At 40.7% G+C, this 27,039-nt stretch overlaps 1 protein-coding gene across 7 annotated transcripts in view; it reads left to right on the top strand.

The window, feature by feature from the left end:
• The window catches only part of ankrd11 (ankyrin repeat domain containing 11), a 142,237-nt gene that overhangs the window by 26,365 nt on the left and 88,833 nt on the right, over window positions 1-27,039 (top strand). The window contains exon 3 of one of the 7 annotated variants that reach the window (XM_062961797.1): window positions 1,365-1,506. The exons of 5 other annotated variants lie outside the window; for them this stretch is intronic. The gene's annotated coding sequence lies outside the window, so the exon portion shown is untranslated. Of the gene's footprint in view, window positions 1-1,364; window positions 1,507-13,330; window positions 14,944-27,039 lie in introns of those variants that run through there. One more of the 7 variants, XM_016997414.2, reaches the window with a different exon arrangement.

Raw genomic sequence — 27,039 nt, 5'->3', positions numbered from 1 at the left:
GCTAGAGGAATTGTTTTCTATTTCTGAACCAGATCACCAGTTCTGCTGGGCTTCATTGCTCAGCACAAAGCAAGAGCACATTCCAAAATACAATACGACTCTGCCAAGATTTTGTTTTATGGGAATAAGATCAGCAACTGCAGGGAGGCTTGGCTGCCACACTGACTTCTTGTGAGAATAACCATTGGGGGCTTCTGAGGAGATCCTGGAGTTTCCTGAATCACAGTTTGGTATTCACCAGTTTAAATTGTTTTGATGCATATTTCATGTTCAGTCAAACTGATACTCCTTGTGGATTCATGACTGCTCTGAGAAGGCCAGATGACTACTTTGCCAGAAATGCCTTTTCCCGCCTTCAGTGGATGCATCCATTGCCTCTTTTCCACGGAAGGGCAGACTTGACCACAGTGGTTCATACCTTAATCTCTCCAAGTAGATTTACAGTAGTGCATTCTTTGTAGGAGGGCTGCCCTTGACAAATGAGCAGAAAACTACACATAGTGCAACATGCAGCACCTAAGCTGTTGGATTGGGTGTTTTACTAGGGACCTTTTGGTCCTTGTCTGGTCGAAAGCATAAGACACACTCCTCAAGTCCTGGGCTCCTTGCTTGAGACTTCAAAACTCTTGGCCTTTTCATATAGTTGCTTCATGAGGTTTGAGAAAACATGCAGAAGGTGGTGGTTTTCATTGGCTACTTCCACGTTGTCTTGCTTATGCCATAAAGTTGCTTTTCACTGATGAAGAGGGCATGTTGTTAGGAAGTTTATTTGAGTCTTGGAGTGGCTGAATTTGAGTAGATGTTTATACAAAGTTTTGGGGTAAGCCTTCCTTTGGCCTGCTGCCCTTAGATTAGACATGCAAAGACCCAGAAAGAAAAAAAAGGGGGGGGGGAAGGTTAGGAAAAGAAATCAGTTTTTTTATCGCCCCTTCTCCCATTTTCCTGGACAAATAGGGGGCAAAAATGAGAAGTAGAGCCATTTAATAGGCTCTGTTTAGGGGACAGCTGTCTCGCTTCATCTTATCCGTAAGGCTTTCTAACTTTAAGAAGGGTTGCCTTCCCACTGTCTTTTCCTTCGTGATAGATAGGATTAATTGTAGTATGTATGGGTGTGGGAAACATAACAGACTCTGGACTGATAATAGTTTTCAACAATATGTTTAGTTCTCTGGTTTCCATGGAAATTCAGTTGGTTCATACTACATCCCCATTGGAAATATCTTTGGGGCATTTGGGGGGTGAGTAAGGATGGGGAACGGATCATACCTCGTTTCCCCTTACATTTGTTTGCCTGCCGTTTAAACAGGCTCCATCCTTTTCCTTTCCAGCTGCAGTGTAACACTAGCTCTTATAAATCCCCTCAGGTCCACACCCGGATCTGTGAGCCAGCCAGGACACAGATGCATTGTTTGAGGTCCTGCTTTCCGGCGAGATCAAAGAACCACTGGACCACATCCACCGAACATCTGAGGCCCTTACAATCCTCTGCAGCCCTTCCGGATCCAGGTGCTGCCCAATTATTAGGTTAAAGTCACCAAGAATGGCTGTTCGAGGCCTTTTTGTTGTTTAATTCAGACTACTTTGATTCACTACAGCTGGAGAAAACAGTTTTGGTCTAGGCTTGTGTGGTGGTAGCTTGTTTCATGCTCAGAATTGTAATTATGTTCTTTCCTTTCAAGCACACAGCTGTAAAAGATGTCTTCCACTAAGCATTTTATAAAACTTCCAGGTGTTGAAAAACCCAGCATAGTGTAGGAAACATAACCAAAATTTACCAGCATCTATAAACTTTAATTGTACTGTAATTCCCTCTTTAGCGAAGGCATGGGTGTCTGCGTGATTTTCTCCACGTATAGCAGCTATAATGTTGCTTTTAGCCGAAGGTGCAAATGAGACCATTCCATCGATGAAGTGTAAGCTGTGCTAACTTGCCCAGCTGTCATTGACATCTGCATATACAACTTTACTGTAGCATCAACCTACATATTTTACCGTTCCAACCATATTCATTATCTCCTAATCTTGTTGAGACACTTTCAAGGCACAGTCGGTTTGGTTAGTCAATGTGGACTTAGTACATTTTATCAACTTGGAAAACAGTAACATTCTGATGGAAATTTTCTGAACAGAAGACTTTGGGCCCATTTTAGTTTCCTTAAACATTTTCATACCTTGTAGCCTGGAATAATTAGTCAGTTGTTTTATTTGCATCTCTAAACTTGAGGAAATTGCTGCTTTATCCATGAAGTTGGTAACACAGGTTGGCTGCCTTGTTCACCACTTGTAAGGGAAAGAAGTTCAGGCTTCATGACCTCATCTACTTAACATGGTTCTGCAAGTTGTTTGAAACAATCCTGCCTTCTCCGATTGCTTGGGATTCTTGTTTCGGAGCACAGGAATGTAACACAAGGCCCCGTGTGACAAATGTTCTTTGTGTCAGGGTCTTAAAAGAGGCTTCTGTTCCCTTTAGACTTGATGGTTTTGCCTACGCGGAGTATCTCTAAACTAGGAATATTTATTCAGCAGTGACAGTTGCTGAAGAGTTAAAGCTAGATGAGACACAACAATAGTGGGGGTTTTTAAAAAAAAATTGCACACTTTTATGCCTTCAGGGATCTTTTCTATGTGGATGTGTCTGTTTATCCTTTACTTGGATCTCTGCATAGTGCAAGAATGTTGTGAGGCATGCACTTCATTCGTTTGGGGGTGCTGTACAGGCCTATTGGGTAATGGTGTCATCTTGCATCAATTGAATGTGTGTTCTAGTATAGATGAAGAGGATTCAGCATTGGTGGAAATAACTTTGGATTATTTGTATTAGAATCTCAAGATTTGCAGATAGATAAAAGGGGGGGGGGCTCCTTTGAGCATGTGTTGCACCAGGGAATTTGTTTTCAACATACAACACTGGTAATCTGGTTTGAGCATTGGGTTCCTCATCCAGCCATGGAAACCCCTTGGGTGGCTTTGACCACTCTCTAAGTCTCAGAGGAAGGCAAAGGCAAATTCTTCCTGAACAAATCTTTCCAAGAAACACCACGATTAGTTGGAGATTACTTGAAGGCACACAACAGCAACAGCAACCAGAACTAAACACTCCACAGAACCCATTCTCAGTTGCCTCATTTAGGTGAAAAATTGTCCAAAATATCTGGGAGCCAGATAGACTTGATCATCTGGCTGTCTGCTACATGTAGATCCATGACAATAGGAAAAGCAAATAAGAGTACAAGTTTTAGGAAGTTGATTTCTTGTGTTTGTGGAATATAAATTGTTGTATAAATTGAGTCTCACTTATCCAACATAAACGGGCCGGCAGATTGTTGGATAAGTGTATATGTTGGATAATAAGGAGGCATTAAGGAAAAGCCTATTAAACATCAAATTAGGTTATGATTTTACAAATTAAGCACCAAAACATCATGTTATTCAACAAATTTGACAAAAAGTAGTTCAATACACAGTAATGTTATGTTGTAATTACTGTATTTACGACTTTAGCACCAATATATCACGATATACTGAAAACATTGACTACAAAAATGTGTTGGATAATCCAGAACGTTGGATAAGCGAGTGTTGGATAAGTGAGACTCTACTGTATTACATTCCCCCCTTTTACAGATTGCAGGAAAAGATGGGTCAAGGCAGGCATATTCAGAAAGCTTCTCTATTGCTGTTGAGCGTATATGTTAGGCATGTTTAGTATGCTTTCAAACAACATCCAGGCAAAATTTGAAAACTGCTGAAAAACTATGCTGTATATCCTACTCCTGGTCTGTGAACATTACAGTAAAATTCATTTATTCATGCTGTGTATCCTGAAAATTCTGTTATTTTAAATGCTTTTTAAATTCACCTGCAGTTTTTGGGGGGGGAATTAACGGCAAACTAGAAAAGGGATCAATTTGCCAAGGCTTTCTTTAGAGTTCATGTTACAAATAAGAGCCTTACTTTCATTACTGAAGAGTTGCAATTCTACTTCTTCTATTTTTTCTACTTTGCGAAAATGATGAGAAAAAAGTAGAGTGGGTTCCTTTTAAAACTAATATTCTGTGTTATAATTCATACAAGCCTGTGAACAAGCAGACCATTCACACTGGTCTCTATAGCAACCACAGTGTATTATGTGGCAAATAAATAGTCTCTAAATACGACTTATAGATAGAACAACATTTAAAAAAAACTTCAAGCAACCTTTTAGGAAGGCAGTATTAGATAAAGAGTGATGAAGAAGGGGTGGTGAGCACAGAATGCATTATTAAATATTGTTATGTAATGTTAATGTGTCATGGTCCAATTCCCATATGCACACACATAAAGTAGCACATGAGAAAATAACTGCCTTGTTTGTGACAAGTTTTCACTCGGGGGAAAATGCAAATGGTTTACCTCTTCCTGTTGTGACTCTTAGAGAGGTTTCTTCAGATACAGGCTTCATGGCAAAAGTTGCGCCGTGCCTCAGCTGTCAGATATCTTTCTACATTATTCTCCAGGAAACCAGTAATCCCTGGTGGTGTTGTGGTATTTGGACTGTGGGTGTATGTGTGCATGTGTATGGACACGTTGCTTTGGTTAACTTGTTGCTCCAGATGAATTTACAGCCTGGGATTATCTTGAAAAACACAATGCCTTCTTTGCTTTGTTGTATTTTAATTGTGAATATTCCTTTTATTTGTGTTAATTTTAGAATGTTTTTCTTGTTCTAGTTCCTTGAAATTCCCCAATTTATAAGAGAAATCAGTGTGATTCAGTGTCTAGAGCAGGCATGGGCAAACATCGGCTTTCCAGGTGTTTTGGACTTCAATTCCCACAATTCCTAACAGCTTACCGGCTGTTAGGAATTGTGGGAATTGAGTCCAAAACACTTGGAGGGCCGAAGTTTTCCCATGCCTGGTCTAGAGGTTGGTGGCTTAGCTTAGTAAGCATACCAAACCTGAAAAAAATCTGCCCTGGATTTCACTGAGAAGCTGTTATGAAATAATTGTGTCTGAATGAACAGTGTTGGAAACTGGTTGCATTTGTTCTTAGAGTTTAGAAAGGTATTTATCAATGTAATTGACCATTTAGAAACAACAGGTGCACTGTGTCAGACTTGTTCTTGTCTTTTTCTTTGTTTTGTAGGATGATCAATTTTGACAAAACATTAAAACTGAACCTAACTTTGAATAAAAATGTTTTCTCAGCAAGTAAAATAAAATATTTGCTCTTCAGGTAGAACAACAGGTCTCTGCTTGAACGTTTTCTTCAACTAATTGGTTGATCTGAATTCAGTATTCTGTGGCTCATAAGATGTAGATGACATTCATCAATGAAAATTACTGTCTCAGTTTTAGGATTTTACTCCGTTGGATAAAAAATAGAAATCTTCACTTCCACTTTGGGAATGGTGTAGACCGAGGTTCTCTTTGCACACAGTAGTACAGCATTTTCTTCATTTTCAGAAACACACTGTTGGGGATAAATGAGGGGAAGCAATCTATACAGTTTCCCCCTATAGTTTCTACATGTAGATGAGAGAAGATACAAAAAGCCAATAAAATGAAAAATTTAAGGGAAATTATTTCTTATGTTTCTGGAATAAAAATGATGGCAGTACAAATGTTTGGTTCATACATTCATTAAGCTACCGTTCTTTATCTTTAGAGTAAAAGTGATTACAGTTTTGTTCAGAAAATAACATTGAAGGCAAATGAGTTCTTAGTCAACAATCTCTAGTAGTTTTATTTGGTGCATAATTTCTTGGACTATGGGAGGATGGTGTTGAGGAAGTGAGGTTCAAATGCCTGACGATTAATTGTGATCTGAAGAGACTGGTTTTCTGAACCTTGTTTACTTTATGTGGACAAAGGGATGTTTGCTAGGTATTGGATGAAATGAGTTGCAAATGACATCATGTATTCTGATTTTTCAATGTGAGGCTTCAGAAATTATCCAAGGGTATCACGTTGGTAGTATATTTCAGTTCCTAGTAGGCATTTATCTGTCCAGACTCCCTTGAGGACAAGTTGGAGGAGGTCGAAGGAAAGGCATATGCGGTGGCAGCTTGCCAGCCCAAGCTCTGCTCATTCCTGTTCCTGTAAATGGCTTGAGTGAGGCAGTCAGAAGAATTGCTCTTGTTTGTTTTTAAGCTCCTAAAACCTTGCAGAGCCTTATTAGCTTTGTTGTTGTTTTTTTGGTTATTGCTGCTCTAGCATCTGAACTGTCATATTGAGGCATATTCCTCCAGTGAACCAGCAAGTAACTGATTATTTTCTTCTTCAGGGGGACAGGTTTCAATGCTAGAATAGATTAGAATGGTCTTGTTGCTGAGAAGCTTGGGCTTTTCATGCATAAGGGTTAAGGCAACCCTGGCCTCCTTTCCTGTTCTGCTCAGGAAACCTGAGTTGTGGAATTTTTTCCACATCTGGCTTGGTGATACAAGCCTTTCGAAAAAAAGCTGAGCAGACTTTGAATTCTTAAAAGTCAACAAGAACAGTCAGCGCTACCTGCTGTGGCACAACTCAAAGGACATATCCCATTTGGAATTCAAGCCAAGTTTCAGGCTTTGAGCACAGTTCAGTTTTGCATTTGCTCACAGGATAAAATACTTCATTGAAATTGTCCTTCCTCTTTCTGTATTATTTCAGGTCATTAGCCCTGACCTCTGTTGCTTGTTGCTTTGTGCTTATAAGCCATTTTCAATTTATGGCAACCGTAAGACAGGCCAATGTGAAATTTTCCTGGTCACATTGGAAGGAGTAGTCCAACTTTATGGATAATCAACTCTGTTATAGCCAGCTGGAGAGCTTCTATGTGGTGGATTACCCTTACCGTTACCATCTCTTCATGAATGGTAGTCTACAGTTATCGCCTCATTATGTAAGTAAATTCTTTGAACCTTCTGAATTCAAAGGAGCAAAAACCAAACCAGAAGTTGCCATCCCATTCTTAACAGTGTAGTTTGATTCATTGCACAGGGTGAACAGCATAGCCAACATGCTGTGGAAAATGATTGAGAAGTGTGTTGTCGAAGGCTTTTATGGCCGGGATCACAGGGTTGTTGTATGTTTTCCCGGTTGTATGGCCATGTTCCGGAAGTATTATCTTCTGACGTCTCACCCACATCTGTAGCAGGCATCCTCAGAGGTTGTGAGGTACACATCCTCACAACCTCTGAGGATGCCTGCCACAGATGTGGGCGAAACGTCAGGAGAGAATACTTCTGGAACATGGCCATACACTCCAGAAAACATACAGCAACCCTGATTGAAAAGCCTTTTCGGTTGCAGGTGCTGGCTACCTCCTTATGAATAGATGGAGTGTGCTTTTCCTAAATACGTTCCAGAAAACTCCATGGGGTTTAATCAGATGCTTTATCAGATTTTTTTTAAAAAAAACAAAAAACAAATCTTGTAGGCTAAATGAAAGTGACTGTTGTTGCCTCATGTGTTTTACTCAGGGCTGTACATGTGCATGGAAGTTCAGAATGAGTGCCCCTTTTTAAACACTTGAATGTTTGTAATCCTGATTGATTAGGATGTGTGTATTTATCATTCAACTTTATATTTGTCCTTGGTCAGAGATTCTGTTCATTATCCATTTGCCCAATTCAGTGCTTTAAGAGACGTCAAAGCATTTAGCTAAATGTGCCGATTCCAGTATGCATACTTCTCTGGAATTCCATTTCCACAGCAATTGAATAAGAGCATATTTGGTAAGCTTCCCTGCACCTGTCTCATCTGCTTTTCAGCCAGAACATTAACAGAGTGGCCTGTCATGGAGATAGCACAGTGTTGTCCTGTTTAGTGGACTTGAGCTCCAATAAGATAGAAGAAGGGAGCTTAGCAACTGGCTAAGGCAAAAACGTTGCTTAACTGGTTTCAAGTGGGAAGGCAGCGAATGGTATGAAACAGGATGTGGCTTCACACAAGGGAAATAATGTCACGTGATCTCCTTGATTTAATAAATATTTGCTGATAATGAATAGATATCCTAAATTCAGTTTGTAGTAGCATAATGTGAAGATGATGGAATCAGATAACAATTTAATGTTCACTTCTGGCTTCAAACATACAGCTGTCAGAAGTTAGACTTTCCTTATAAGTATGTTAATGTCTGTCCTGTAAACTGGGGTGGGGTTTTCTGTGTGAAAATCGGGGAGCAATGCTCACACTGCCCTCCTGTGAGCTGCTACAAACTCATAAACTCTGTTTTCCTCTGCTGTCCTTCTAACAGTAGGAACAGGAAGTGATGGCGTGCTTCTTCCTGTCATCATTGTGAGATCTCTGGAAAAGAAAACAGCCATGATTTTCATTCATTTTGAGGGCTTTTGAAATGGTTGCAGGGTAAACAGTGCCGTTATTATTGTTGTTCTTATTATTATATCATCACTCTGCATCACATGTCATAGTAAAAGAACAACAAAATGAAATCTGGGCAATGAAACATTTTTGCAGGGTTTGAGGAACCAGAAGGAAGATTGCAGGATCATGATAGTAAATGTAAATTAATTTAAATGTAATACTATGCTCTGCTCAATTTGAAGTTATTGTTTTGCTATATTTTCTGGATATCTGTGATGTATGTCATCAGACAGCACATGGAAAGCACTCAGAGACCAGGAACATTTGTTCAACTGTATATGTTCCAAGCAGTTGCTTTAGCTAGAGATATATCCTCACTTTGCCTTTCCTCCTTCTCCTCCTTCCAGTCCCCCTTTCCTTTTGTGTTGTGTCTTTCAGATTGTAAACCTAAGGGCAAAAACAGACGTATAGCTGATTTTTACAAGATGTTCCTGATGCCTTTTCTTTTCTCAATGAGAGAATGTGGTAAAACCACCCAAATAAGTATAGTGATAATTATTCTCAGGACTGTTTTCATTTAGTCGAATTAAATCTATTTTGTTGCTATAAACAATACTGCCCCAGGGCCCTTAGCGCGTTGAGAAGAAACACATCATTTCTTTAAAATGAAATATTTGAGAAGCTTTGCAGAGCTTTTTGTTGATTACCTGACTAAAAACCTATTACAGATATAGCTGGAACATTTTTGTTTCCGGAAAAGCATTTATTGGGAGAGCTAATTGACTTGCCAGCCTGCCTTAAAATGTCAGTTGTGGATGCAGGGAAAGTGCTTCCCTCACAGCATCAGCAAAATAGATACAAACCTTAGTGCTAGTGTGTGCAGGCTCCTGTCCTGGCCCCTCAAGGGCAGCAGTGTTTGCTCTCCATCTTGCAATGTATTGTGATGGTAGAAACAGATGGTTGTTTTGTGCAGCCAGATGATTATGTGGTGATTCAGGTACCCATGGAAGGAACAGTTGAGAGCAAAATGGGCCTTCTCTAGGAAAACCAAGAAAAGAGTTGTGTGGACAGGTGGTAGGATATAGTAGTACTTTCCTATGATGATGTAGTATATTCCAGGGTACTTTTCAGTGACTGAAACAAATTTGTGTTGTAGAATATTGGATTTCGACATCTTGTGTGTCGTTTCTAGATGTGCGGAGGGAAGTACCACTGATTCCTTTGATACCGGCTGTTCCAACATTTCTGAAACCTTTTATTTTTAGTTGATTCTGTTTTTCCTAGGCCTAAAGTGAGTATGCCGTTCTGGATCAAAGTAGAAGTCAGTAAGTTTGTGGTTTCTTGATTCTGCAAGTTGGTATTCTGCAGTCCACTGTATATTGGGTTACCTTTATCAAATTCAGAAACTCCATTTAATTCAAGACATGGCAGCCACAGGAACATCTAGAAGTGAGCTGGCTGCCAACTAGTTTCCGGGTATAAAGTGTTGTTTTTGACCTTTAAAGCCTTCCATGCTTTGGGTCCAGGTTCCCTCAAGAAAGGTTTTCTGCTGCACAATTCACCTTTTAGCACACTGAGGTCCTCTGGGGGGCTCCTACTCCAACCAGCCAGATGATCCTCAGAAAGACTCCCTTTCTATTGCCTGCCCCATGATGGCAGAATGACCTGCCAGAAGAGATGCTATAGTTAAACAGGCTATTCAGAATTTAAAATGCAATTGAAGACCCATCTCTTCTGGCAGACGGCCTACACGGTCAATTCTCAATCATGCATTTTTATTTATATTCTGTTGCTACTATTATGTCAATTCTGTATCTGTTTGGTGCAAGTTTTATATTTTTGTGTTTTTATCCTTGTAATGTATTGCATATATTTTATGTTCATATGTTTTTGACTATTGTATCCTACCTCGAGACATCAGGAGAGGCAGGTAATAAATAAAATGTATTATTATTAGTATTACTATTATTATATTATATTAATATTGGAGAATGCCTTCATGTTGGAAGTGGGCGCTGTTCCATTGGCTGCTTAGGGCAATGCTTAATTGGGCATAGGAGTCCATGGGCATGCTCAAATGCTACAGATTGGAAGCAGGGGGAGTGGTGAGATCATTGCTAGGTAGTTCCAGTTCTTCAAGCAGAGTGAACTGTGAGATTCTGTGGCAAACAATTATTAGTGTTTAGGTCATAGATATTCATTATGCCATCCAGTCTCTTCCCTTCTGGCTTGGACTCTTTGCTGTCTTTATAGGATCTTTCTGCTGTCTCCAGAAACAGATGTGGGGAGTATTCATGGTTGGGAACACGGATGTGTTTTTTTAATGGCACTGTGCCTTAGTGGTACATTTAAATCTCATTAAAACAGGTTTCCAGTGAAAGGAATAGGGCTATACTCTATCTTCTGCCTGGAATACAGCACTGATAGTGAGCCTGTGGGGTTTGGTCCCAGGATGCCACATGGGTGCCAAAATCTGTGGGTGCTCAAGTCCCATTACTTTCATGGTGTAATAAAATTGTGTTCCTTAAGTCAAATAGCAAGATGAAAGTTTGCTTTTTGGATTTTGTTATGAAAACAGGGAGGATATTTTCAAGCTGTGGATGTTTGTATTCGTGGATACAGAGGGCTGAGTGAATAAGCAGGGGACAATTTCTTGCAACAAGTCAGCCCATCTCCTTTCTCTGAGGGGATAATAATGCTGACTAACTTGCAGAAGTAGTTTTATTAGTGAGCCAGATTGTATTGAGCATGGCTGCCTTTTGCTCCATCCAGACTCCAGGCTTTTCCTGTGGGTGTTTGCTCTGTTTGGTTGTGTCTTGAGATTTTTTAGCTTTGTGCTTTTTGGGGGGGCGGGTGGCCGATGTGCCTAGCGACTAGGGACGGTTCTTCCCCTGCTATTAACAAGGGAGAGGGGATTGCATCATTGTCTGGCAAAGGAGAGAGATTCCTTTGAAGGTTAGAGGTAAGGACAAAACCTTAGGGTGGGGGGAGGGCTGTGTGATTAGAAATTGCATGTGGCTGATGCTCATAAATTGCTAGGATCCCTATAATAAATTGTGCGCTCCTGTATACCTGTTTAAATAGCAAGATTTAATTAAAATTGGTCTGAAAAAGTAGAAGGGCCCCCTTTCAGGGCTGTAATTCAAGTTAATGTTGCTGTATGTCAAAGGTTGGAGGCTTCGGAAAATAAATTCAGAGCTGTTGGGCTTAGGAGAGATTTATCTTTTTATTTGCTTTGCCTGTTTTGCAGAAAAGAAGGATTTTTAGTTTGGGCAAAATCCATTTTTGTAGGTCCCAACTTGAAAGCTTTCCTTTAATTTTATTGTTATTATGTCCTTTTCCCCCCATATATATTGAAACATTTATTTTGACGGGAGTGGGATTGTTTCCAAACAAAGGCTGATTCCTACATTTTTCTGACATCAGCGTTGGGCTTTACTATTTCAGAGAATACTTATTTTAACAACGTACATACACATTAAACAAAACACACATGAATAGAAACAGTCAGCCAGATATTCAGATGTTTTTGCTATCTTCTTCTGAAATATGGCCTATAGCACTTGGTCTTCAGTGGCGGATACCTCTGATAGTGTTCCACCAAGAGACACATCTGTTATAGGCAGGCCCCTGAGAGGAGAGGTTGTTTTTGAGATGTTTTGGCCTTCCTGTCTTGGCCTTAAGATATTAGTGACACATGCAATATTCTGACTTATTAGCTAAAGAGCTTTCAAGCTTGCTTCCTATTCCCACATGTTTGCAAAAAATACAATTTCCTTACACATAGAATTATTTGTGTATCATTGCATGACAGAAAATTATGCGCCAAAAGTAAGCAAGGTGATACCTTTGGGTCATTGCTGGAAATACATGCATCTATTTTGACAAATTTATCATCTTTTGTTTTCTTCCCTATGTGGATGGGAGATGTGGCTTTGAATTATTTCACTCTTCAATTCTTCAAAGCCACATTTATTCAGGTCATGTTGTAGATAGATATTTGTAATGTCCATATTCAGATTGCCCTGCTGCATATTGGTTAAAAGGCTCAAACTTTAAAAAATGAGATTATAACTTATTTTGACTGAGGTGGTTCATCATACTCAATAATATCACTTGCATGTGCTGGGAAGGGGAGGGGAATCTTACAGCCTTGTATAAGATCCCCGCTTGCTGAGAAATCTACATGCTATTTTCCTGTTATGCATTTTCCTAAGCAAAACATTCTAAATATATTTCAAATGGGAAAAAGCAGTGCCTTGTGGCCCCTTTAAGTATTAGTAGCTGTATTGCTATATGCTTCACATTGTCAAATGTATGAAGACATGTTATTGAGTCAGTCATCTAAAACATGTGATACGGAGTACAAAAATGTAGGTGATTTATAGCCACTCTAATGCATACCTATTGGGGGTTTTCTTGAAAAGAATGGGTTTAAAGGGGCCTTTCCTTGCCTCCCTGAGAGATTGTGACATGGAAATCCTGTGGGTTTCCACGACTGAGCAGGCTTTCAAACCCTAGATGCCCAGTATTCCAACATTCAAATCAGTCCTGCTGTTTCTCAATCTTTTGTTGGTTTTGCTAGACCAGAGTATATACCCCTTTGGAGATGGTTCTAAGAGTAAGGAATTTGGAAAATGCTAGTTAAAAGGGCAGATATGCATGATTTCAAGTAAGCTTGTTTTTCTGTGTTATACAATTCTGCTTGGTAACACTTAATATCATGTAGTTTGCACAAATGGTTAAATAAAAGCACTGTGTACCTCCAGTTTCCCCAGGAGACAGGAGTGGAACCCTGTGTTTGGACTATGATTAGGTTACTGTTCAGTGATTTATAAGCCAACATTGAGCAATAGATTTACTTAATGATAATTTTGCACTGGTTTAGTGATTTAAAGCAGTAGGATTTCCCCCCCCTCCCCCTGTTCTCTGAGCCTGTTTTTGAGATAAGTCTTTACAAACATTTACTTGAATATCACTTTCAGTACAGTTTCAGTCTCCCAGTAAAGGGGGTATCTTATTTGTAGACAGTGGGAGCCAAAACAAGGTTGTGAGGAGGGCAAGATCGGGTGGGGAAAAAAGTGATGTAACCACGTAGTCCCATTCTTTCCCTCTTTATTTACTTGTCGTCATTCACACTTTGGGCTTGGAAAATAGGACCACAGAGGGAGGGAGAAAGAACATGAATTTAAAATGAAGATTATAGTTCTGTCATACACATTAACCAAAGACCTTGCAAAATGGTTTACAACTGAAACATTTTTAGAAATAGTTGAACCACTGCCCCATGAGGAGGACAGTGATGAAGTAGGGAGGACCTCGTGTGATGGGAAACTAGGGAGAGAATTCGAAAACCCCACACTTAGAAGGCCCTCTGCCAGCTTCCACCTCCAATTTTTGGGGAAGAGTTCTTAATCAGTGGATGGGCTTGTATTGGACAAACAGAGTGATCCTTCAGGGTGTCTTGGTCCTAAGCCAGGGATTTGGATTGGGCCCAGCAATAGCTTGGCGGCTGCTGATGCTGCTCCAAAACAAGGGAGCCTCAAGTTGCCAAGAGCAGGTTCCCACCAACACGAGCTGAATTATCTTGCCTTGCAAAGGCATCATGTAATTTGTTTTAAAAATGATACTCGTCTAGGGTTACTGTTGCCTGTTATTTTGCCAGGGTAGAAAGTGAGAAGAGGGGTCAAGAAGAGGAACCTGGAGTCCACTTTGGCTTTTCTGGAAAAGGATGTGTTGAGAAGGCACTTGGAGAATGCATGAGTCTTGACAAAAACGGCAGAGTAGGCTTGTGTTGCTATTTTGTGCCTTCACTGTAATTCCACCTTACATAACTGTTTTGTCAAGGTTTATTTATTTAGTAAATAAATAAATATGTTTGCCATGGCTTTACTCTTTGATGTTTCCGTGGCTGCGTGAAGATTGGCATCCTGGTCTCCCCAGTATTCTAGTCCAACATTCAAACACTACACCATGTCGTTATCATACTTATATGTTCCTTTCCCATATTGAACTATAGCAGGAACAGGACCACTGTATTTCCTTGAAGCCTGTCTGAAAGAGTTGGTTTCCCAAAAGCTGGTTCACTTATGTCGGGAAATGGAGCTGAGAGGTGCAAGGGCGAAGGCTCCTCTTTGTTTCCTTTCATTTTCCCTGCTGCATTTATTTTCCCATGGGTCCGCACTGGTGGACTCTGGGTCTCCTCATGCTGAAGGCTGACCTTTAGGTGGCATGGGCTGGGAGAGGGAGAAATAAAGGGCCCAGGGAACAGAGAAGAGGACAGTTAATCTGTGTAACCTAGTTTCCTGCTCCAGGACAGAGGAGGCTCTTCCAGTTGGGAGAAACAAACCTCCTGCTCAGCCAGGGATTAGATCTCGTTGGCTGGTAAAAATAGCTCCATTTATGATGTCAGTGACATCCTCTCTCTAGCTGCCTCTCTCTCCTGAACCTCTGCGCTGAAGCACAACCCTCCCAACTCAAAGGAGTCCCTTCACGTGGGATAGCATTGTCAAGGCAGATTTCAGGAGTGGCCTTGGTTTCATTCAGATGAACAAATTAAGAGAACACCCAAAGTGTGGGTGGAAGGGCAGTACTCTCAAAAATCATACATTGCTTCCAGAGAAATGAAGCCTGACTCGTTGGTATTATTGTTGAACAGGTGAATATCAGTATCTAGTGCTTACCACAAAAAAGCACTTAAAATCCACTTTTCATAGAAGCCATCATATATGGTCAGTGCAGAGATCATTTTTTTGTGCCTCATTATTAGTGTAATATAATCAAAATAGATTTAAATATCAGATTTTCCTGCAAGTATTTTGACTTTTTGTTATTAATCCTAAACAAGAAAAGGAAATCCACATAGGAAAGGAAGGTGGAAGGGAAGGAAAGGAAGGCTGAATGAAATGGTTAATCATAAAGGATTGATGCAGTATCTTGGAAGTGAAATAAACAAAAAGGAAGAGTTTCTGCATGCAAGGGGTTTAGGTCAAGTTGGAACAGGTGTTTTATTTTGTTCCAATCATGCTTAGAAACCAGCCCATCCATTACCAATGATGGAAAGATCACAAATTCATTATACCTAAAAGCTATTATTCTTGAGGTTATAATATGACTTCCTGTTAGATATATATTAGTGTACTAAATAATATTCTTAAACAGGGAGGCATCAGTGGCTGTTTGTTTGAATGTATGTGTGTTGAATGTGATGAAGGTAGTTTCACATGCAAGGCAGAGATTGAATGCAGTGTCTGAACTGTTCAGTGTGAATAAAATATGACTGTTTTCTTAAGCATCCATGAACTAATTGCTTTCAGAGAGTATAGGTGCTTTGAAGGACAGTTTGCATCATATTGTCTGCATGTTTGGAGCAGATGCTGGTCCAAACAAGGCCTTGTGTGTGAGACTTTGAAGGTGTTCTTTAGGAAGCAGTGGTTTAGCAACTATGCAGCGATTTCCTCTGCATCTCCAGAGAGATGCTGCAGAATATAAGCTTGTATTAAACCAGGAATTTGGAATTTTCTGCTTAAAATCTTGATCTGCATCTATGACATTTGAGTGTATCTCTTGCATGAGTCTATATAGACAGATTTCTGTCTACATATACATTAGAAACAGCAACAGTATTGGGAGGGAAATCGCCCTAGGCCTATGATTGTTAGCTATAGTTCTGCATTTCTCTTTCTGATCAGTGCCTTGGGGAAAACTAGTTTTTTCTGGAGACATGCAAGTGATAGGAATATGTGTTTACATCTAACCTTTAGTTGTAAATCATTTGTTGTGAGGGAAGCTGTGTATAATTCCAAACCTTATCTGTCAAGATTCTGGGTTAGACTGTTAAAAGTCTGAACGTCTGCAAACCTCCTTCACATGACTGTTCAAAGAGATTACTTAGTGTACTTTGTTTTAGCATACACCAGTATAATCCAGTAGCACTTTTGAGATTAACTGGAGAAATTCCATTAATGGACATGAATGGAAAATAGTAGTAAACTGGGGACCAACAATAGCTTACCGTAAGTTAGAAAATTATTTTTTCCACTTAATCTCGAAGGTGCCACTGGATTCCTTTATGACCTTTCCTCATTCTTATTAGTTGATCTAATGAAAATAATTCCCTTCATTCTACTATGGGTTCATTAAAGTATCATCAGGTATATAGGAAAAATGCACAGACTTTGAAGAACATCTGGTTTATCGTCCAGCCATGCACAAGATGTTAATGTCTGTTAGTCGGCGTATGTGTGTTCTGTTGGTGCATTAGTGAGGAATTTACTGCACTGGAAAACAAAATTTAAAAAATAGAAATTGTGACCATGATGATAAAAGCCTCTAATATGCAAAACAGCAGAGGTGGAAAATGAAAGCAGTCTTAGCACCACAACCATCCTGGTATTGCTCTGCAGATTAACATAGGTCTTGGGGTACAACCCCACCAATTAGGTTCAGGCCATTGCTAATGGCACTGGATGTCTTGATAAATTACAAGTTGGTGATTTCACTCTGAATCCTCCATGGAGCCTTTTTCTGAATCACAGCCATGTTAAAAGGTTAGTAGTAGAATATCTTCAAATGATCTTCTAGATATATCTGGATGTTGCCCTTTCAGACCCTTCTTTAATGTGGGAAGTGGTGAAATCTCTTTTCTCCACAAATCAGCTTATGCAGTGCTGTACCAGTTGCCTTGTAGCTGGAGTGGAGAAATATTCATTAATGTATGCTTGGATTTTAAAAAAATTGTATTCTTAGGCGGTACTGGCTACTCATGCTTCATATTAATTAGCTCTCAGAGAATTTTCAGACTTGTTTGAGAAGAATACAGAGATAAAGCTTTGGAAACAGGAAGCTGCAGTGCATATGTGCTTCTAGCAGAGGATGTGCTCCAGAGCCTCTCTGGCAGCTGATTGAAGAACTGGGTTGCCTTTGCTGAATGGAGCCCTTGTGTTCCCCCACTTCTCTCTCATCTTTTGAGCAGCACAGCAGTCGATTCAGGAGGCAGATGGAGGCTTCTCATGCAAAGCACTAACTTCCAGTTGAAGATGCAGGAGGGAGATGCCACTGTATATGTTGGTATATCCAGTTAAAGTTAGTTACATACCTGCCGGAGAGAGTTTATAAAACAAGGTGTGACAGCAGATAGACTAGATGACCTTTGACGGAGCCTTCCAACTCTACAGCGTGGGCCCTTGTGTCATTCCCAAAGTGGTTTGTCTCTAGCCAGGGCACAAGCCAACTTTGGGTGCATCTACACTTTAGAATTAGTGTAGTTTGACAATACCTAACTGCTATGGCTCAGTGCTATGGGATCATGGGATTGGTAGTTTGATGAGGAACCAGCAGTTTTTAACAGAGAGGGCTAAACACCCGGTGAAACAACAACTCCCGTGATTCAGTAGCATTGAGCCATCACAGTTAAATCCATTGTATCAAACTGCATTAATTCTACGGTGAGGTTGCAGGCTGGCTTGTGCCCTGGCTAGAGGCAAATCTTTGAGAACTGACTATGAATCTAAGAGAGTTGGAAGGGCCGCCCAGAAGCTATCTAGTCTATTCCCCTGGCTCAGTGCAGGATCTCCAAACTCTAGTCTTCCAGATCTTTTGAAATTCAACTCCCAGAAACCTTAGCTGTCCTGCCAAATGATAAAGAAATTCTGGGAGTTTAAGTCCAAAACACCTGGAAGACCAGTCTGTGGACAACACTGAGCGTCACCAGTAGAGAACTGTCCAGTAAAGGAGATCCACACCATCTCTCTAGGCAGTTCTATTGCCAAACTGCTGTTACTGTCCAGAAGTTCCTTCTGATGTTCAATTGAAACCTGTCCTGCTGTGACTTCAAACCACAAAGCTTAGTCTTGTTCTCTGGGGCAGCCCTTGGGACCATCTAAGAGCCCTTTCACTGTAGAATGCTACCTTGTTAAATAAATGTGAAAGAGTCTTAAAATGTGTGATTTAATTATGGCATTGAATGTTTGCCTTTTTTGTATGTATGTAAACCGCCCTGAGTCCCTCTTGGGAGAGAGGGCGGTCTAGAAATAAAGTATTATTATGATATTATAAAGGGGAGATCTGCCTGCTTCCCAATTCTTTCACTGCCTTTTTAATGGCTGTTTTCTTGTTCTTGTACATTTGGGTGCTCAGCTGACATGCTTTGTGCTTCTCCTGGAGTGCTTTCTGCTTGTCCTTTTGATCTCCACCTCCCAGCTTATATTTTCTGCTGTTTCCCTTACTCCTTGCTTCCACTTTTATTACGGGTAAGAGGTAGAACAGCTCTGGGGCTGAACAATGAGCTCAGGGTGGAAAGGCTTTGAAGCCGAATTACATTATTTGCTGAGAGGTTTCTCCAATCTACAGATGAAACAAAATAGCCTTTTCTCCTTTAAGAAAGCAATAATACCTTATTTATTTTTCATTGAAAGTACTTCCACAGACCACATGAGAAATTAAAAAAACAGCACTGAGATACGTGTTTATTTTAAAATACCTTTGTTACCTTCCAGCTGGGTTTTCCTCCCCATTTCTTCCAGGAATCTTTCCTTGGATCCCATTAAATGCTTAGCTACAATGCAATTGGATAATGGCCAGCATGTATATATGGAGAAAAGCAGGTTTGTTGTAGTCTCCATATAAGCATTTGTGTTATTAAAGTCTGAACAGACCAATCCCAGCGTGTCGGCTTCTCACGTGGCTTCTGGTAATAGCAATGCAGATAATCTTCGAAACAACCTGAGCGGTGCAGTATGTGGAGTTTGACTGGTTGAGCAGTAGTCCCGAGTCAGGAAGGAAAGGCTGTGCTATATTTGTGTTGCTTGTTGTGTCATTCAATCTCCTCTGTGCAAAATCCTTAAATGCTGAAATCCTTCAGTTGCCTTTTCAGATGATCCGGAAAGGAATGAGGCTCACAAACAAACGTATTGAAGGCGAACATGTATGCGCTTATAGTTACAGAATCAGGCATGTAGGAAGGTATCTCAGAAATCTAAATCTAAAGTGGGGACCTATTTTCCTGCGGCCTGTTGAGTGTGTGTGTGTGGAGGGGGGGACGGACAGACCGGGGGAGGGGGGACACACCAGACAGGGACCCCTGGCTTTTCCCCATGGCCTCCTTGTCAGGCATCAGTTATTATCTCTCCCTCTTTCCCCCCCTTCTTTCTAATATTTCAATGCTATCTTAACAGGGAAGCAGACACAATTGTGCTGTGTTCTGGTTTTGGGGAAGGATCTGTTTGCTGTTGGCCACAGTCCTTGTGAGGCTTTCCAGTGAGAGAGGGCAGAGGTTGCTTTTGGGCACCTGATGGCTAGCCATCTGCCAGGGTTGTGTACATGAGGACAGGCCTCTAGGAATCTCTCAGTCCTCCAGTGTAATTTTGTGTTCAGCTTCATGCAGAAGTTGAGCGTAGAGTCGTGCTAGAAGACATCAAAATCCCTAGAACAAATTCTTCAAGAGAGGACTGAAATATATTCTTAGTAATGTTTCTTCCTCTTGCCAAGTGGCCAGGCATGTCACTTTGGAAGGTCAAAGTACCTTATCCCAGTGTTTGCTGTTCTCTACTTTGTCCTTTCTTCTGGATAAGGAAGCCTGTGTTACTAAATATGGGGCCTACCTCAATTTACAAAGTTTGTAAAAAGAAGCTCCTTTTTACAAAGACGTTTTCCAACTTCTCCTTACAACAAACAAGATTAATTTTAACTATTTAGGATTACTTGCTGAGCTTACATGAACAACAGTATCAAGTAGAAAAATAAAAATAAATAAATCTGCTTTCCTGACCCACCATATTAAAAAAACTAAGTTTGACCACCAGAATGGAGATTGTAAGAAAAGTGGAGATTAGTTAGAAGAGAAAAATCATTTTGGAAGAAGCTCTCAGGCAATCTCTAGCAGGTTTAAAATTGTTTTGTTTACTTCTGCAAGGCTTCATTTCATTTCACATGCACATATTGTTAATTTTAAATGAAAAGTTTGCTGAAACACGTTGAACTTGTAGGAACAGGTCTCTATTTTTTCCGTGTTATTTCTGTGTCTGATGTTCAGTTCAAGTAATGCCAAGAAGCACACCTATTTCATTAAGTGTATGTATACGCTTTTATATAAGACCATACTATCCCTGTGAATAATAATAATTTTTAAAAAGTTTGCCAACTATTTTTGAGGTTAAATGCATGTTTGGGGTTTGCTAAGGAAGATGTCAAATCTGTAATTATTCTTCTGCCAAGTGGCAATAAATATGAGAAGCCGAATGTTTAACCTGCTCCTTAAATGTCCTACTCTCATTGCCACATGTTCAGCTTGTTTTTGTCTTACCTGACATCCCTTCTGTAATGGAATTTTAGGACACATTTTTAAAGTGAGAAGAATTCTTATTTCTCCCCATCAGTGACATTTACTTGTTGGTGCTTGTATTGCTCTAAGAGAGAGAGAAAAGCTCTTATTGAAGACTGAGTGGGCAAATTGCAGCGTGAGCTGCCATGGCAACTTTGAAAGATCTTCCACAGTCGGTAGTTGCCAGTCGGTAGTTTTGTAGTGCTCCAGTGACTTTTAATGTATAATAGTTTCCAGACCATTTAATTGTTTTCTCTTCAAAATTCTTTCCTTGAGATGCCTTTCAAGCCTTTCCTGAACAGGCGTGTGTGTGTGTGTTTGTATGTATGTATGTTGGGCTTGGCCTCGAATTCAGGTCTTTTGTTTATTGCTCAAGCATTGGGAAGGAGGATTCTCAGCTCAGAAATAGTGTCACGCATCTGACTGTATAGCATCTCTCTGTGAGCAAGTTGGAGCAGAAACTGGGGCCCCGCAGGCAAGAGAAATGAGCTCAGCGGGGTATTTCCTACATTTACGATTTCCTTGCTATGTACAGCTGTCCAGGAGCATAGTCTGTAGGCACCAGCTCTACCCAGAACAAGACCTCTCTTTTCCTGAGTTGTATCAAAAATCAGCCAACCTGTTTGAGATTAAAAGAAAGGGAAAATCATTCAGCATGTTATAATCTGAATTTATCCTAAGAGGCTGCATTTGGAGTCCTTCAAAATTCACAGACCAGTGGAGTAACCCTGATAGCCTGCCGCAGCAAAGAGACGGGTGGGAATAGGGAATTCATGTCTCCCCCATTGCTACCCCCTTTCCTCTTATTTGTTGTGGTTTTTTAAGGTGGTAAGCCTGAATTGTCAACGTGTGAATGATTTGCTAGTAGTACTGAGATCCCTTTTGAATGAGAGATGCGGTATCTATCTGTTTAAAAGTTAGCATCTTTATGTTGTATATAACACAAAGGCTCCTATATGGCTTGATTGATCTGGATCATACTTGGAACACATATCCTTCATATCCTGCCAGAGTTGGGGGAGGGGCTGATAGAGAATGATGGGAGTTGCAGTACAGCCAAATCGAGAGATCCATGTGATTCACACGCATAATGAATCTGGACTAAACTAGGTGTGTATATCCTTCATAATCCAACTTAAAATACTGGTGGGATTAGGAGAGGGGGTGCTGGTAGAGGATAATGGAAAATAGTATTTGCTTTTATATTTTAGTAGCCCAGCATTAGTGGTCAGCATTATTCCTGCATGCCACACTAGTTTTTAAGTGTACAGATTGCTCTATTTCTGCTTTGTATGGCTTTTTCGGAAATATCTTTTTCCCACTGTCTGACAAAATAGCTTGAGTTTATTTTAGACCTGGCCTCACACATGAGGGAGTGCCTGTTGTGAGAATTAGCTGCCTTGTGTTTTTATGGATTCCTTAGAAGCCTGGGAGAAAGTCTGGGGATCCTTATTAGAGGGGAGATTTTATGGCAACTAGCTTTAATAAGAACAACAGTTTCTGGGAAAGTGCAGCCATTTTATAAGATGACAGCCAAACCATGGTACAGTAGAGTCTCACTTATCCAACATAAACGGGCCGGCAGAATGTTGGATAAGCGAATATGTTGGATAATAAGGAAGGATTAAGGAAAAGCCTATTAAACATCAAATTAGGTTATGATTTTACAAATTAAGCACCAAAACACCATGTTATACAACAAATTTGACAGAAAAAGTAGTTCAATATGTAGTAATGCTATGTAGTAATTACTGTATTTACGAATTTAGCACCAAAATATCATGATGTATTGAAAACATTGACTACAGAAATGCGTTGGATAATCCAGAATGTTGGATAAGCGAGTGTTGGATAAGTGAGACTCTACTGTATATGAGATTTAGGAATCTAATGGGGAATTTACCCCCCTCCCCCAAGTTGTGAAACACCCTTTTCTTCCAACTGCCTTACCACCTTAACTTCCAGAAACCTGAGTACTCTATTGATTGCTGGCAAATGGCTTGGTGGCATTTTGTTGTAAAAGGTCAATCCGCCATCTTGGATGTTGTAAGTGCTTATGTGCCCAAGAGTGACTTGAACTGGGGTGGCTAGAGTTACAGCATAATGATATGAAATGTGTTAAAAGACAGTTCTGATAGACAAAGCGTACTATGAGTAATTCAATAGGATTATGGGAAGATGTTCAAGAAGTCAAATCTTAAGGATTTCGATATATGAAGTGTTTGCACTAGAATATTATGAATTGAAATTGTATAAGGCATTATTGACAGAATTGGGAGAACCGGAATAAACCCTTTGAAAAGAGGATGTCTTGCCATTGGGAATTGCATGACTCTCCTCTATTGGCAGTCCCATCAGCCCTTGTTCGTCTATTCCAGTGGTTCTCAACCTGTGGGTCCCCAGGTGTTTTGGCTCCAACTCCCAGAAATCCTAGCCAGTTTACCAGCTGTTAGGATTTCTGGGAGTTGAAGGCCAAAACATCTGGGAACCCACAGGTTGAGAACCACTGATCTGTTCATTGGTAAAGAATTCTGGATTTTGCAGTCCAGCATGTTCCACAGAAATAAAATACACTGCAGGTTGATAATTTAATGTCATGGCAGGAGGAAAGCAGTACTTCAGATAATCTGGTTTGAACAGCGAATTGTTGGGTCTGTTTCATTCTCAGCAGAGGGCTGGGATTCAGAACGAAAGGGAATATTTGTTTTTTGACGGCTTTTTATTACACAGAAAAAGCAAAGGCCCAGGCGGATAGTTTCATTTGCTCAGGAGTGAAAGATATATGGGAAAAAAAACCCTCCATGCCTCTCTTTTTCTGCTGGCCAGGCAATCTGTGGTGCTCTTCAAAGCACACACACACACATTTGGCTAAAGTGGATTCTCCTGCCCCATGATTTATTAATTCCAGCAGATTTTTAGTTCACACAAAGGGCATCTGCAAAGAACAGCACACCCACAGTCTCTGCACCACGTGCTTCAAACAGTCCAATTGTTCTTCTCTCCAGAATGAAGGGAAAGGGAAGCAGCTCTTCAGTCCACCACGGTCTCATTTAGGGCTGTACAATCCCCTCCTCCTCCGGCTCTGTTTATTTTCCCCTCCTCGCCTTCCAGCCACTTGCCACCTGTCTCCTTTGCAGCCAAAGAGCACAAGGCGCTTCTTCTCTTTCGGCCTCATCAAGGCCTGCTCTGAATGCAACTCGTGTAGAAGACATAGAGGCAATGCGAGGAGGAGGAGGCTTTTCTGCAGACAGTGAAAGATAAATTAAAAAGGAAGCTGGGGCAATCTGAAAGGGCACAGATGCGAGCATCTCCCTTGCAGGGGACCTCACAGTTCACTCACTCTTTCCCTCGTAAATGCCAGGGCCTGTTTTTTATTCCAGAAGGGCTCCTCCCTCCCTCTAACTTATTGATATGGAGCATGCAGAAGCATGTAGTACTCAGCATGCAATACACAAAGAGCTGTTAGGAGCAACCTGTCAGTGTTTCAGTTCTTATCAGTCTACTGACTGAGTGAGCTTTACACACGTGAATGTAATGGGCAAAATGAAGCCAAAGACAAGGCGGCAGTAGCACAGAAGGTAATGGGTGATTACTAACTCTCTTTTTGATTTCTAGTCAGACTCTCAAGGATACCCCCCCCCCCCCTCAATACAGAGAGACATACGATTGTATAACCCTGGCACATGCACTCTGCCTGAATGCAGATATTTTCATGTAGCCTTTCCAGGTATTTGGGAGCCATTTTTGCTGCGTGAGTGCTACTCAGTGCCAAAGATTCTTCTGAAGGGCCCCGGAGACCTGTGGCTGTAGTATATAGCTTGTAAGTAATACAGGTGCAAGTATGGCATGTAGTTGCAAGTAAACATAATAACAAGAAGCACCAAACCTTTGCAGAAATAACTTTCTCTGTCAATTTGGAAAGCAAATGTGTCAAGTAATGGGCCCACCATTGAATGCACCAGAATGCAGCTCAGTAAAACTCCATTTGGGAATCCTGCAATGGGAAAAGAAGTCCTATGAGAGAAAGGAGAAAGGCTGGAGATTGTGGCCAGGGACATAGGGTTGTGAAATCTGGTGGCTGGGAATTTTCAGGTCAAATAGTTATGCATTCTGTCAGTTGCAGCTTCTTTCACAAGGCTCAGAAGAAGTGTAATGAGTCTGGCAGGGAGTTGACTGAATGACATATGAATTACATAGGATTAAGAAGGATAAGGGGAATGCAGAGAAGCTGAGTGAATTTATTGTCTCTTCAGTGTAGGTCAGTTAGAGGCTACGACAAAAAAGCCTCTGTCAGAAAAGAGCAATAACGTCTCTTTGGATCCAAATATTATCATTCTCACCATTCCGAAATAACTCAAATGTGATTTTGCTTATCCTTGAACAGAAAACAAAAGTTGTTCTAGGGAGCACGGTTTTCACTTTGCAATTGTAGAGTGGCTACTGTATTGCCAGTGTTTCAAAAGGAATACAAGTGTAACCTCAGAAGTTACTAGCTAGTAAACCTAATATTTGACTGGATAATTTGGCAGAAAAAAAATATCTAAGAAGGAAGTAAGAGGATAGCTGTGATCTGGCAGCCATCATGGATTTTCAAGAAATCTTTTGACAGAGTCCTTTGGGAAGTGCTCTTGGGAAAAGCAGTGATCAGAGGGAGTGGTAGAGAGGGGCAATGTTTGCAATCAAGGGACTTAACAAGCAAGCCGTGTCAAGGAACAGTATTGAGGGAGCTAAAATTTAGCATTTTATTAATTTGTTGGAGTTAGGGGCTGACAATGGAGTGACTAGCATTTTGGGAGGCACACTACATTGCTAAGGATGATAAAAGCTCTGAAAGAATTATGAAAGACTCCAAAATGATCTATGGCATTTGTGTTCTGCAGTTTAATGTGGTATTTCAGCATTACTACATTGGTAACTGAAGGAAGGAAGGAAGGAAACCTAGGCTGCGCAGTGCCAAGAGATTGTGCCCGCCTTCCTTCACCCACCCTGCTTCCCCATCCTGGGAAAGTGTACCAATAGGCTTCTGGAGATAGGTAATGCCTCTGTGCTTGAAGTGAGACTCTTTCTGGACACTAAGAAGTCCTCTTTCCCAACTTGATTCCTTTTCCTATCTTTCCAGCCCAAGGTCTACAGAAGCGTAAGCTATTGTTTGCAGAGCACTTTCAGACACCTCTCAGAAAGCACTAGAGAGAGGCGAGGAGATTATCCAGAATTTATTTTTGTATCTCTTGTGAAATGAAAGCATGAATTGATGCTAATGAGGCCTGTGCCAAGGAGAAAAGGCACCCGCTTCCTCCCAGGTGCTCAGCACTGATGCATAGCCTGCCTTAGCGATGGATCCAGCAGAAGCCCGCGGACGTGAATTGCTTCAAACACAAATGGAAACAGTGGGGGAAAGCTTTCTAGATTTAACAGGAAGCTGCCTCTTCAATGGCAGATGGGTGTTCTGACTGTCAGAGTGCAAAACAAAACCGACAGATTCCAATATACTCTCATGTAACTTACTGTTCCAAAGAGGAAAATAATATTCTCCTTTACAGAAGGAAAAACCACTCGTTTCTGGAGCTGGTGGTTGTGATGTGAGCTTTGAATGATTGAAATGCTTGTATCGTATTGCATATGAAGTCTAGGTATGAGGAAGATGTTATTATTCCATTAAGATGTATACCTCATACTTCTTCATCCTTATTTAAAGGCTGTTAGCATTTAGAAGGATTTTTGTCTGGGCTGAGTCACAGATCAGGATCGAATGGATTTTGAATGCTGTATAGCACATACAGAGCAATGTCATAAAAAGTACCAGGAGTGACTAGGTAAAAGCTTAACAAACTAACATAGTAGGAATAGTAGTATGGAAATGGCCAAATGTTATACTAGAAGTACAGGTTATTTCAAAACTTTTGAAAGCCCTACAATTATCTGAACCTGTTTGTTGGCAGCAGATTTGGTTTCCAGATCAACCTGTGACTCATGATACTCACAAATTGGGTTCATCCATTGATGGTATAAAGAGCAGGATGATAAATAATCTCATCCTGGGAACAAGGCAAGCTGAGTGGTCAAGGGGCTGGAGCATGTGTCCCTTGTCAGGAAATACTGCAGCCATTGAGATTAGGGAGAAAAAGGAGGCCACAGAGCAGTCTTTCTTTCTCGCTCCTCTCAGGAGAGCCCATCCTTTGTAACTAAGTGGCGGGGGGTTCAGGGTAAGTGAAAGGAAGCCCTTCTTCTCACAGCACATAATTAAAGCTTGGGATTTGTAGTGAATGTATTAAACAGGCTATTGGAGAGAGACTCGTGGAGACTGCTCATGATGCCTATGTATGTATGTATTCCCTTTGGTCCCAGGAGCAGTGAAGTCTCTTTTCTGTGAAACATGAGGAGGTGCAGACACACTCCTGTCCTATTTGTGGGCTCTCCATAGGGAAGTGATTGGCT

The sequence above is a fragment of the Anolis carolinensis genome, unplaced genomic scaffold (genome assembly GCF_035594765.1).
Source record: "Anolis carolinensis isolate JA03-04 unplaced genomic scaffold, rAnoCar3.1.pri scaffold_9, whole genome shotgun sequence".
NCBI classification, from domain to species: domain Eukaryota; kingdom Metazoa; phylum Chordata; class Lepidosauria; order Squamata; family Dactyloidae; genus Anolis; species Anolis carolinensis.
Note: the sequence above shows the minus strand (reverse complement) of the source record. Positions and strands in the feature narration are given on the sequence as shown.